This window comes from Coregonus lavaretus, assembly GCF_964263955.1.
Source record: "Coregonus lavaretus genome assembly, contig: HAP1_SCAFFOLD_3537, whole genome shotgun sequence".
In the NCBI taxonomy this organism is placed as follows: domain Eukaryota; kingdom Metazoa; phylum Chordata; class Actinopteri; order Salmoniformes; family Salmonidae; genus Coregonus; species Coregonus lavaretus.
Genome location: NW_028160881.1, coordinates 31,811 through 42,898, shown reverse-complemented (window position 1 = coordinate 42,898; position 11,088 = coordinate 31,811). Strand labels below are relative to the sequence as shown.

General features: G+C 39.3%; 1 pseudogene across 1 annotated transcript; it reads left to right on the top strand.

The window, feature by feature from the left end:
• The first annotated feature begins 1,471 nt into the window (after positions 1–1,471).
• LOC311121358 (ferredoxin-2, mitochondrial-like) lies at positions 1,472–4,590 on the top strand (annotated as a pseudogene). The gene is made up of 5 exons: positions 1,472–1,649; positions 1,980–2,031; positions 2,301–2,400; positions 2,531–2,618; positions 2,805–4,590. The product of its transcript is annotated as a ferredoxin-2, mitochondrial-like (transcript).
• Positions 4,591–11,088: the final 6,498 nt, after the last annotated feature.

Below are 11,088 nucleotides of genomic sequence, written 5' to 3'. Positions count from 1 at the left end.
ATATCTGGCTATATCTGGCTATATCTGGCTATATCTGGCTATATCTGGCTATATCTGCATGGCTATATCTGGCTATATCTGGCTATATCTGGCTATATCTGGCTATATCTGGCTATATCTGACTATATCTGGCTATATCTGCATGGCTATATCTGGCTATATCTGGCTGTATCTGGCTATATCTGGCTATATCTGGCTATATCTGGCTATATCTGGCTATATCTGCATGGCTATATCTGCATGTATACAGGTCTGGAAGTGTTTGAACACAGCTATTAGGATACTGCTGAGTAGGACTCATGCCGCACCTTCATCCGCTGTACTGCTTGCAGAACACGCACTGATGGCCTTTCTCCAATACCCACCTTCTGTTCCTTAGCCCAATTTACTAGTCTGGCTATCTCTGGCCTCTCCATGCTACCAAAACGTGCCACAGTCGTCAGCCAGGTCTCCTTCTTATCATCCATTTTAGCAAACAATCCCTCTTCACCAACGAGTTTCAGTCGCCGGTTGACAGCCTCCCATTCACTCATTGAAGGAGAGGTCACCTTGTCCCATAATCGCCCAGAATGCACTGCACGGCCCATTGAAGATGCATGGACAACGTCCACAATGGGCATTAATACAATCGCAATGGAGTTTCCCATCTCCTCAAAAATATTTCTGCCCTTGCTCTATCTTGCTGCACTCTGAAAACAAAGATCGCCTCCTCTAACCTACACAGGGTTGTCACTAGTTACCACAGCCACAAAGTCTAAATATCGTACAAATCCATGGTCTTAATTTAAGGTTAGGGTTAGGCATAATATTAGCAGTGTGGTTAAGGTTAGGGTTAGGTTTAAATTTTGATTTTAAGAAGATAAATTGTAGAAATAGGCGGGGTTTAGCCATGTGTGGCTGTGGTAACTAGTGACCACCCATACACACACATGGCTAGGCCCAATGTATGTTTTATTTGGGACTAGATCCTTTTTTTCTTCAACCTGAACTGAAAAGACAAAGGATAATGTTCTTTGTACCCTTAAAACCCCAACTACATAAAACAATAGAGCTCAAGTTTGACGCTTGCAGTAATCCATATTTCACTCGTTAACACTAATTAAAGTATCAGTACGCGCACAACTAGTTAGCGGCAACGGGGGTACACCCACATAAGGATAAAGTAGCCTAGTTCTTCTTTGATATACAGACGTTACAGACGAGACAAGATCAAATGTTTATTGGTTGGTAGAATTGTTGGTACACAAAGATTGAGATTTTAAAAAGTTATGCGAGCACCAGAATCACATTTTATCTTTAGAATTTATAATAAAGGCATTTACAAGTCAGACTCTAAAAGTATTTCTAGTTCGAAATATTTTTGTTGCAACAGCACTCTCTGCCGTTCAAATAACTGAAGACAGTCGAAACATGCCTATGTCATTTCTCATTTTCTATTGGCTGCTTTCATTCACGTGATCAAAACATAATCATGGCGGCCTCTGCTGCAGTCCGGTCGAGCGTGGGGCTGACTTTGAGACTTTCTAGAGTTATACCAGATTGTAGCACATGTCCTTTCAACAGGTTGAATAGTTATTTGAATGGTATAGCTAGTTCTTCGAATGGTGATCGTTTTCGGACGTTGAACCGACACTTGCAGACATCCAGAGGTGAGTTGGTCTGTTAGCTAATTTACGCAGCTACACTTGGATAGCTATGTAGATAATTGTTCAGCTTCCATCAAACCAATTAATGTCTATCAATTTAGTGCTAGCCAGCTAGCTAGCTATGTCTAAGCAAATCGTAACTAGCTACTATTAGTAAGGCTTGCACCCACATTGTGAAAAATATAGCAAGACAATCATGGCATCTGTTGCTAAGAATATGTTATAAGTTGCGTAACTGATCTCCAAAGCTGCTACTGCTCCTACAGTAACTCAAACAATCCGTAAGAGGATCTGGAACTGAATGTCAACTATTTCTCTATTTTATTTTTGAAGGTCTGTACCACAGTGAGGAGGGTGCAAGTGCAGAAGTCCCCCAAGAAGATGTGTAAGTAGCTACTCTGCCAATGCATCATTTAGCTAGCTAATGGAGTAACGTTAGCTAGTTATGTATTTTCCCTTTTGACTCCGTTACATAACTGGGCAAGTTAGTTCTTCATCTGATGTAGTTATGCAGACAAAGTCAAGGGGATATTCATACTTTGTAACTGATTTGCGTTAATGCCATTAATTTTGAGTGCAGCATGCATTCATCACTTGCATTGTCATTTGTGAACTACCAAGTTTTTAATATTGTTGTTTTTGGTCTGCTCTTAGGGTGAATGTGGTGTACATAGATAGATCAGGAAAGAGGATTCCAGTGAAGGCTAAAGTGGGATAGGCACAACATTGAATAGGCACAACATTGAACTGGAAGGTGAGTGCTAATAGGCTCGGGATGACGTCCTGAGAGAATTCAGGTCACAAGTTGGTGATTGATTTCTCGATTATTGTATTCATGAACACTTACATCTTGTTTCTTGTTCCCTTCCCATGCGTGATTTAAGGAGCTTGCGAGGCGTCACTAGCTTGCTCAACGTGCCACGTGTATGTGAACAGAGACCACGTCGACAAGCTACCAGAGCCTGACGAAAGGTATGAGATTGTTTTATTGTAAGATATGCCATAGTCCATGAGAGCTCATATCATTGCACATCTTATAGTTGTCCCTGTCAAATAAACACATACAATGAAAATACGAAACATTCTTCAGTGTCAACAAGATTGACTCGTATAATGCAATGCAAATCAATGGTTTCAATTTAATTATTCTCATCGCAGAGAGGATGATATGCTGGACATGGCCCCCGCGCTACAGGAGAACTCCAGGCTTGGCTGTCAGATCATCCTCACCCAGGAGCTGGAGGGCATCGAGCTGACCTTGCCTAAGGTCACCAGGAACTTCTACGTGGACGGCCATGTTCCCAAACCACACTGAGGACACTACACTCAACACTAGCACCCTATTTAGTGTGAAGCAACGTATTGGACATGCATTCTAAGTAGTATGCTATTATGGATGTTGGAAGACAGCCCTCAGGACTGAGTCGTAAAAGAGAGAGGTGCACTCTTTGGACTGTCGGCAGGTATAAAGAGGTGAGCTGGGATAAAGGAGGCTTGAAGGATCCTTCAAGTCAAGAAGCTCTTATATACCCACATTACTGTGTGCCAGAAGACAAAAGCTATGTACCAGTCACTGGCTGCGTTTAGAAGGGCAGCCCAATTATATTTTTTTCAATAATTGGTCTCAAAAGAGCAATTAGTGGAAAACATCAAAATTGGGCTGCCTGTGTGAATGCAGCCCCTGAAGTGTTGTATTTGGCTCACACTGAAAATAATGCTGATTGTGGAAGAGTTGGATGGTTTTCAGCATTCATGTATAAATATGTCACGTGTATTGAAGAGTTCTCAGGCCAAGATTGAGATTTCTATCAAACCATTCAATGTCACAAACAGTTGTTCTTTGTTTCATAGTAACGTGAGTCAGCATTTCAGAAAGGCCCCTTGTCATTGCTACGCATCCAATCAAAACATGTTGTAAAGAACAACTTTGCATCCTTGAATGGAACATTCCATGTTACAACTCATTTACAAAGAACATCATACGCACAAACCTCCTCAAATGGAGCTTCCAAGTAGTCATTAGTCTCTACATTAACAGCACTCACAGACAGCTAACTAACAGTATGTTATGTGTATGTATATGTAGCTTTCACCATCATATCTACTCATGGCCAGTTTCTATGAATTTTATTGGGTGGTGAATAGTCCCGTGTAGCTCAGTTGGTAGAGCATGGCGCTTGCAACGCCAGGGTTGTGGGTTTGATTCCCACGGGGGACCAGTATGGAAGAATAAAACATGTATGCACTCACTAACTGTAAGTCGCTCTGGATAAGAGCGTCTGCAAATTGACAAAAATGTAGTCAAGACCTTGACAAGCCCCTCCACAACACTGAAAGCCCCCTTCCCTACATCAAGCCTGTCAGGAATCATTAACTGTCTCTGATGTAACACTTTTCCAGTATGTTTTGTAAGCGAAGGGCAGCTTGAGATCGATTGGAACGGAAAGGGTTGAATCCGTTAGATAACTGATGACGCCAAGGAGTTACTTGGGCTGCGTTGACACAGGCAGCCTAATTCTGATTTTTTTTCCCACTAATTGGTCTTTTGACCAATCACATCAAATCTTTTCAAAGCTGAACTGATTGGTTAAAATACCAATTAGTGAAAAAAAGATCAGGATTGGGCTGCCTATATAAACACAGCCTAATCCATTTCACACTGACAGGTGCGTTTTGTTCAATTCCCAGGTCATTTTTGTTCCTGCCCATCCATACCCAGTAATGATTTGCCTTGTAATTTCACCATTAGTAGTCCCATTACTGTCCATCAAAAACCACCTGTATCCAGTATTAGTTGGCTCCTTTACAAACCTGGAATGCTTTCACTTGTACTGTAATGAAGTTGTCTAACATGTGCACAAAACATGTAAGTGTATTATGTATATATGGTATATCTCAAATTAGCAAGTTTATTTTAATTTGTACAATAAAAATACAAAAAGTTTGTACTAGTTTGTCTTAAACCCTATGCTTTTTAAAAACCACACTGAAGGCAATTGAACACAAGTGCAGTATTCAACGCCAGTCCTTGAGAGCAGTTTTAAACCTCAACACCCAGGAAAGGGAAACCAATTGTATAATCGACCAATTAATATCATACTAGGTCAAAACCACCTCTGGCCCTTTGAGGACTGAAGTTGAATACCACTGATAAAATGGTTGCGTTTAGGCAGCCCAATTCAGATATTTTCCGAACTAACTGGGCTTTTGACCCATCACATCTGATCATTTTCCGAGCTGATCTCACTGAACAGTTCAGTTGAGTTAATTTCCAATCCAAAACATCCCTATTAACATTGTCTACATGACAAATCATTATGTTTCACATTCTCCCTTGAATTCTTCCAAACTATATAACCCAATTGTTTTATTGTAACATTCCTATATTTTAGCTCATACTCTATTTGACATTACTCTGGTGTTTCCCTTTCCTTGTTCCTATTCTAACAATTGCTTACACTTCTCTCTTCTAATAACACTCTCCCCTGGAAATCTAACACCAAATACTACATCAAATTGTTTATCTAAGTCTTGGACTGTTTTCCTTATGTCTATGATTCACCTGTCTCTTTCTTTCATTACCTTAAGGTCACACTACCCCATGTGACTTCCCCATACTCTTTGTGCTGGTTTCTCACACACATATAATATTTTAACCCTTGTATTTTAATAGTGATCCCTTCCTGTATTTTTAGTTATGGTTCCTGCCTGTGCAAGAATCTACATTCTACTCCTGTCTATATCCCTTCTATGTCTTGTTCTTCTGCTCTTTATTATTATTATCAGTACTCCATTCCCCTTATTCTCAGGTAACTAGTCAAGTACATAGAAATCAATGATAAGGATATCTGGTGCGTCTTGGAGATCTGGAATCTCTCAATCATCAGTTCCCTCACTCTGGTACAATGGTTAAGACGATACCCGATACTCCCCTCTATCAGTACCATCGTCGGTATAACCTGTATAACAATATGTAGGTCACTTCTGTTGTTAACCTTCCCCCGTCACTAGGATCTCCGGATCAGCCAAAGTCCCTCTCAATCTATTGACATCGGTCTGTGAAAAGTGTCCTTCTATCAGCCTTCCCATAGGGAAGCTCAGAGTTACTGCTGCAAAAACACAAGCACAGACACACACAAAAAACAACAATACTACCCAATGGCTGAGGTTGGAACACTCCTATAGTGGAAAACCTTAATCTTAGTATCTGTCTCCACCAGTTTTACCATCATTAAGGCAGCCAACAACACCTGGTACAAGCCCCTCCACATAGGGTCTTTCCAGCTCTTTCTTCTGTAGTCTTTTGCCATCACATAGTCTCCAGGGCACAGAAAATACTCAGATTATCCTACTCAGTTGGGCATAGTTATCTTCCCCCATGAAAATAAAATCTTAAGAACATTGTTATGTTAAGTGAGACACAGTATGCTACTCATGTCCTCTCATCCGTCAAGAGAAGCCTTGAGATTATGAAGCACACCTGCTTCCAGCTTGTTGTAGTCCACTTATCTCATAGACAGACCACCTCTACACCATGCCTCCTATCACAAAAACAAAAATGATTTAACCTAACCCATAACACATTATTACTACTGCTCACATCCTTAATACACCTTGCATATTTCCCCACAAAACCATAATAAACCATTAAAACCTCTGTAATCCCAACTTCCCCCCTTGGACACATACATCACATCGTGATTCATGTGTACAAAAAACAAAACAAAACAATATTGCCTATCAAACCTAAAATAATAACTAACCTTAAAAGGACAACCCTTGAGCATATCTTTACTTAACTGTATTCCATAACACTATTCAATGAATACTTCTCATTCAGGACTAACTCTCTCACTTCATCCTTGTCCTGTTTAGACTCATTTATATATAGGATTTTTCCAATTTGTAAACTTCTTCACAATTATCCTTATTTTATCTAACCCCTTAATTCAGCATGCTTCTAGAATTCATAGTGCGGGTGATCAGGTCAGGACAGATTTCAGAGGTCATTGAAATCATTCAATGAATTGTTTCATCCTATAGTATACTACTTCTAACAACCATCAAAACCTTTCATAAATGTTGTAATTCCTTAGTACAGCTCTTTTCAAAATAAATCACACATATTTACTTATCCCTCAGTAAATAAAACCCAAATTACATGTGTATGCCCCTTTAAGATATTTCACTTCCATCCCATCAAAAAACAAAACAAATAGAAATAAAAATCCTATACAACTAACATTTCATACTAAGTAGTTTGTTTGTGGTTATTTGAACACCATATAGTAAAACAATAAACAAACAAAAATGGCCAGGCCTTATTTATTTTTGTAACTCCCTATGACAACCTAAGAATAAAACTACTTAATTTTACTAACTAGTTCCACCCTAGCCTACAGACTTTTTCCAACCTCCCAATAAAGAAATCCCCATGTTCCTGGAAGAGAAAGTATACATGTCGTTAACATATAATCATCAATCCAAAGATAGTAATTACACACAAAACATCATACATATATCCCCAGTCCTATCTCATCAACAATCATTAACCCCAGCATCGATTTTAAAATTGTTTGATACGTCGTGTCCTACTTTACCTTTAACCTAATATTATAGGAGACTCCCATCAATTCTTAAAAGAAAACTCCCATTTAGAAGACACTATATAATAACCCATTTTATTAAGTTAACTCCACCTTCCACTATAAACCTATAACCCCTTTTTAGTAATTTAAACGTCGCAAACTGTTGCATTGATGGTTTTTTTTTTTCCCCCAAATATAAACTTATTGTTCCACCTTCCACGACCTCCCACAAACCACGCGATCCCCGTACACCTAACGTAACCCACAACGTCCATTATAGCGCTCTCACGTTTCAGCAAGTTTAACATCCACAGAGAAAAATTGAGCTCGAGCAAGATATTTCATCCTCATTCAGGACATCTATCAAATACTAGAACGCAGATGGTTACATTTTGAGGAGAAATTGATACAATTTGACAAAGTAAGTGTGTATCAATAGGCTATATCGTATACGTTAGTTAGAATGTCATTGTAGGCTTACTCATTATTTGCTAAAGACTTTCAAGTTTTGTTGGGCCATTAATTCTAGCTCTGCTCACGAAGGTAGTTTGATTTTAACAGCTAATTCCGACTGTTCTAGAAGTTAGTAGGCTACTAACAGGCTACGTAACAATCTTTTTAACTTGAATTATGACAGTATAATCAGTGGTTTTAAAGTACTACTTAAGTAGTTTTTTGGGGTATCTGTACTTTACTATTTATATTTTTGACTACTTTTACTTTTACTTCACTACATTCCTAAAGAAAATAATGTACTTTTTACTCCATACAGTTTCCCTGACACCCAAAAATATTAGTTACATTTTTTATGCTTAGCAGGACAGGAAAATGGTCAAATTCACGCACTTATCCCTGGTCATGCCTACTGCATCTGATCTGACAGACTCACTAAACCCAAATGCTTCGTTTGTAAATTATGTCCGAGTATTGGAGTGGGCCCCTGGCCATCCGCAAGCAATTTACAAAAATACAATTGTGCCGTCTGGTTTGCTTAATATAAGCAATTTGAAATTATGTATACTTTTACTTTTGATACTTAAATATATTTAAAACCACATATCTTTAAGACTTTTACGCAAGTAGTATTTTACTGTGTGACTTTCACTTTTACTTGAGTAATTTTCTATTAAGGTATCTTTACTTTTACTCAAGTATGACAGTTGGGTACTTTTCCACCACAGAGTATAATGAAATCAAGTATAATGTTTAATCACTTATTGTAATTTGTAAGTATTTGTTTTTATTTAGGAAGTGTATATATATTCAGGTGATAACTATAATTCTACTTTAACAATAAAACATACAGTATTTACATTCAAACCTATATTGTCACTTAATAGTATAGTAAACACTGTCCAATTGTTTCCTTTCCACAAGATGGGCAAATCGACATGAGCACAGCAGCCACCTACAGACCAGGCAGCCACCTACAGACCAGGCAGTCACCTACAGACCAGGCAGCCACCTACAGACCAGGCAGCCACCTACAGACCAGGCAGCCACCTACAGACCAGGCAGCCAAGGGACCATGGAAGATCCGGACACCCAGGAGGGTCTGCAGGTGTGTGTGTTGTGTGAGTGGGTCAATATTATCTCAGTGTGTGGTTGAGTCTTCTTCTTCCTTTTCTTCTTCTTCAGGTGACCCAGTCCACCATCCTCTACCTCATCCAAGAAGCCACCAAGTTAGCAACTCCCACCCCTGTCCACAACCACTCCATAGACTTAAAGCCTAGTACACCTCTATCAAATGAAAGGTCTAAAAAGGATCAAGTGTCTGATCATAGGCCTTATCCTCCTCAGCACAATTCCTCTCTTACGAGCCTTCATAACCAGCAAAAAGATGACTTAAAACAACATAGGGGCCATACAAACTCAGTCCTGCCCAGCCGTCATAGTAGCAGCAGTCCATGGGAGTTGATGAGTCTGATCAACATGCAGTGTGAGAGACTCCTCCATTCAGACGACCAAGAGGAGGGGGCCTCAGCTAGGGCTCAGTTGGTTCCTATAGACTCTGACGATCATCCTACTGAAGGTGTGGGGTGCATGGCTATATCTGGCTATATCTGCATATCTATATCTGGCTATATCTGCATGGCTATATCTGGCTATATCTGGCTATATCTGGCTATATCTAGCTATATCTGGCTATATCTGACTATATCTGACTATATCTGGCTATGTCTGGCTATATCTGGCTATATCTGGCTATATCTGACTATATCTGGCTATATCTGCATGGCTATATCTGGCTATATCTGCATGGCTATATCTGGCTATATCTGGCTATATCTGGCTATATCTGACTATATCTGGTTATATCTGGCTATATCTGGCTATATCTGGCTATATCTGCATGGCTATATCTGGCTATATCTGGCTATATCTGGCTATATCTGCATGGCTATATCTGGCTATATCTGGCTATATCTGGCTATATCTGCATGGCTATATCTGGCTATATCTGGCTATATCTGACTATATCTGGCTATATCTGGCTATATCTGGCTATATCTGCACGGCTATATCTGGCTATATCTGACTATATCTGGCTATATCTGGCTATATCTGGCTATATCTGGCTATATCTGGCTATATCTGGCTATATCTGACTATATCTGGCTATATCTGGCTATATCTGCATGGCTATATCTGGCTATATCTGACTATATCTGCATGGCTATATCTGGCTATATCTGACTATATCTGGCTATATCTGGCTATATCTGGCTATATCTGGCTATATCTGACTATATCTGCATGGCTATATCTGGCTATATCTGGCTATATCTGCATGGCTATATCTGGCTATATCTGACTATATCTGGCTATATCTGACTATATCTGCATGGCTATATCTGGCTATATCTGACTATATCTGGCTATATCTGACTATATCTGCATGGCTATATCTGGCTATATCTGACTATATCTGGCTATATCTGACTATATCTGCATGGCTATATCTGGCTATATCTGACTATATCTGGCTATATCTGACTATATCTGCATGGCTATATCTGGCTATATCTGACTATATCTGCATGGCTATATCTGGCTATATCTGACTATATCTGGCTATATCTGACTATATCTGACTATATCTGGCTATATCTGGCTATATCTGGCTATATCTGACTTTATCTGGCTATATCTGGCTATATCTGCATGGCTATATCTGGCTATATCTGGCTATATCTGGCTATATCTGGCTATATCTGGCTATATCTGACTATATCTGGCTATATCTGCATGGCTATATCTGGCTATATCTGGCTATATCTGGCTATATCTGGCTATATCTGGCTATATCTGGCTATATCTCACTATATCTGGCTATATCTGGCTATATATGGCTATATCTGGCTATATCTGGCTATATCTGGCTATATCTGGCTATATCTGGCTATATCTGGCTATATCTGGCTATATCTGGCTATATCTGCATGGCTATATCTGGCTATATCTGACTATATCTGGCTATATCTGGCTATATCTGGCTATATCTGGCTATATCTGCATGGCTATATCTGGCTATATCTGACTATATCTGGCTATATCTGGCTATATCTGGCTATATCTGGCTATATCTGCATGGCTATATCTGGCTATATCTGACTATATCTGGCTATATCTGGCTATATCTGGCTATATCTGGCTATATCTGGCTATATCTGCATGGCTATATCTGACTATATCTGGCTATATCTGGCTATATCTGGCTATATCTGACTATATCTGGCTATATCTGCATGGCTATATCTGGCTATATCTGGCTATATCTGGCTATATCTGACTATATCTGGCTATATCTGCATGGCTATATCTGACTATATCTGGCTATATCTGGCTATATC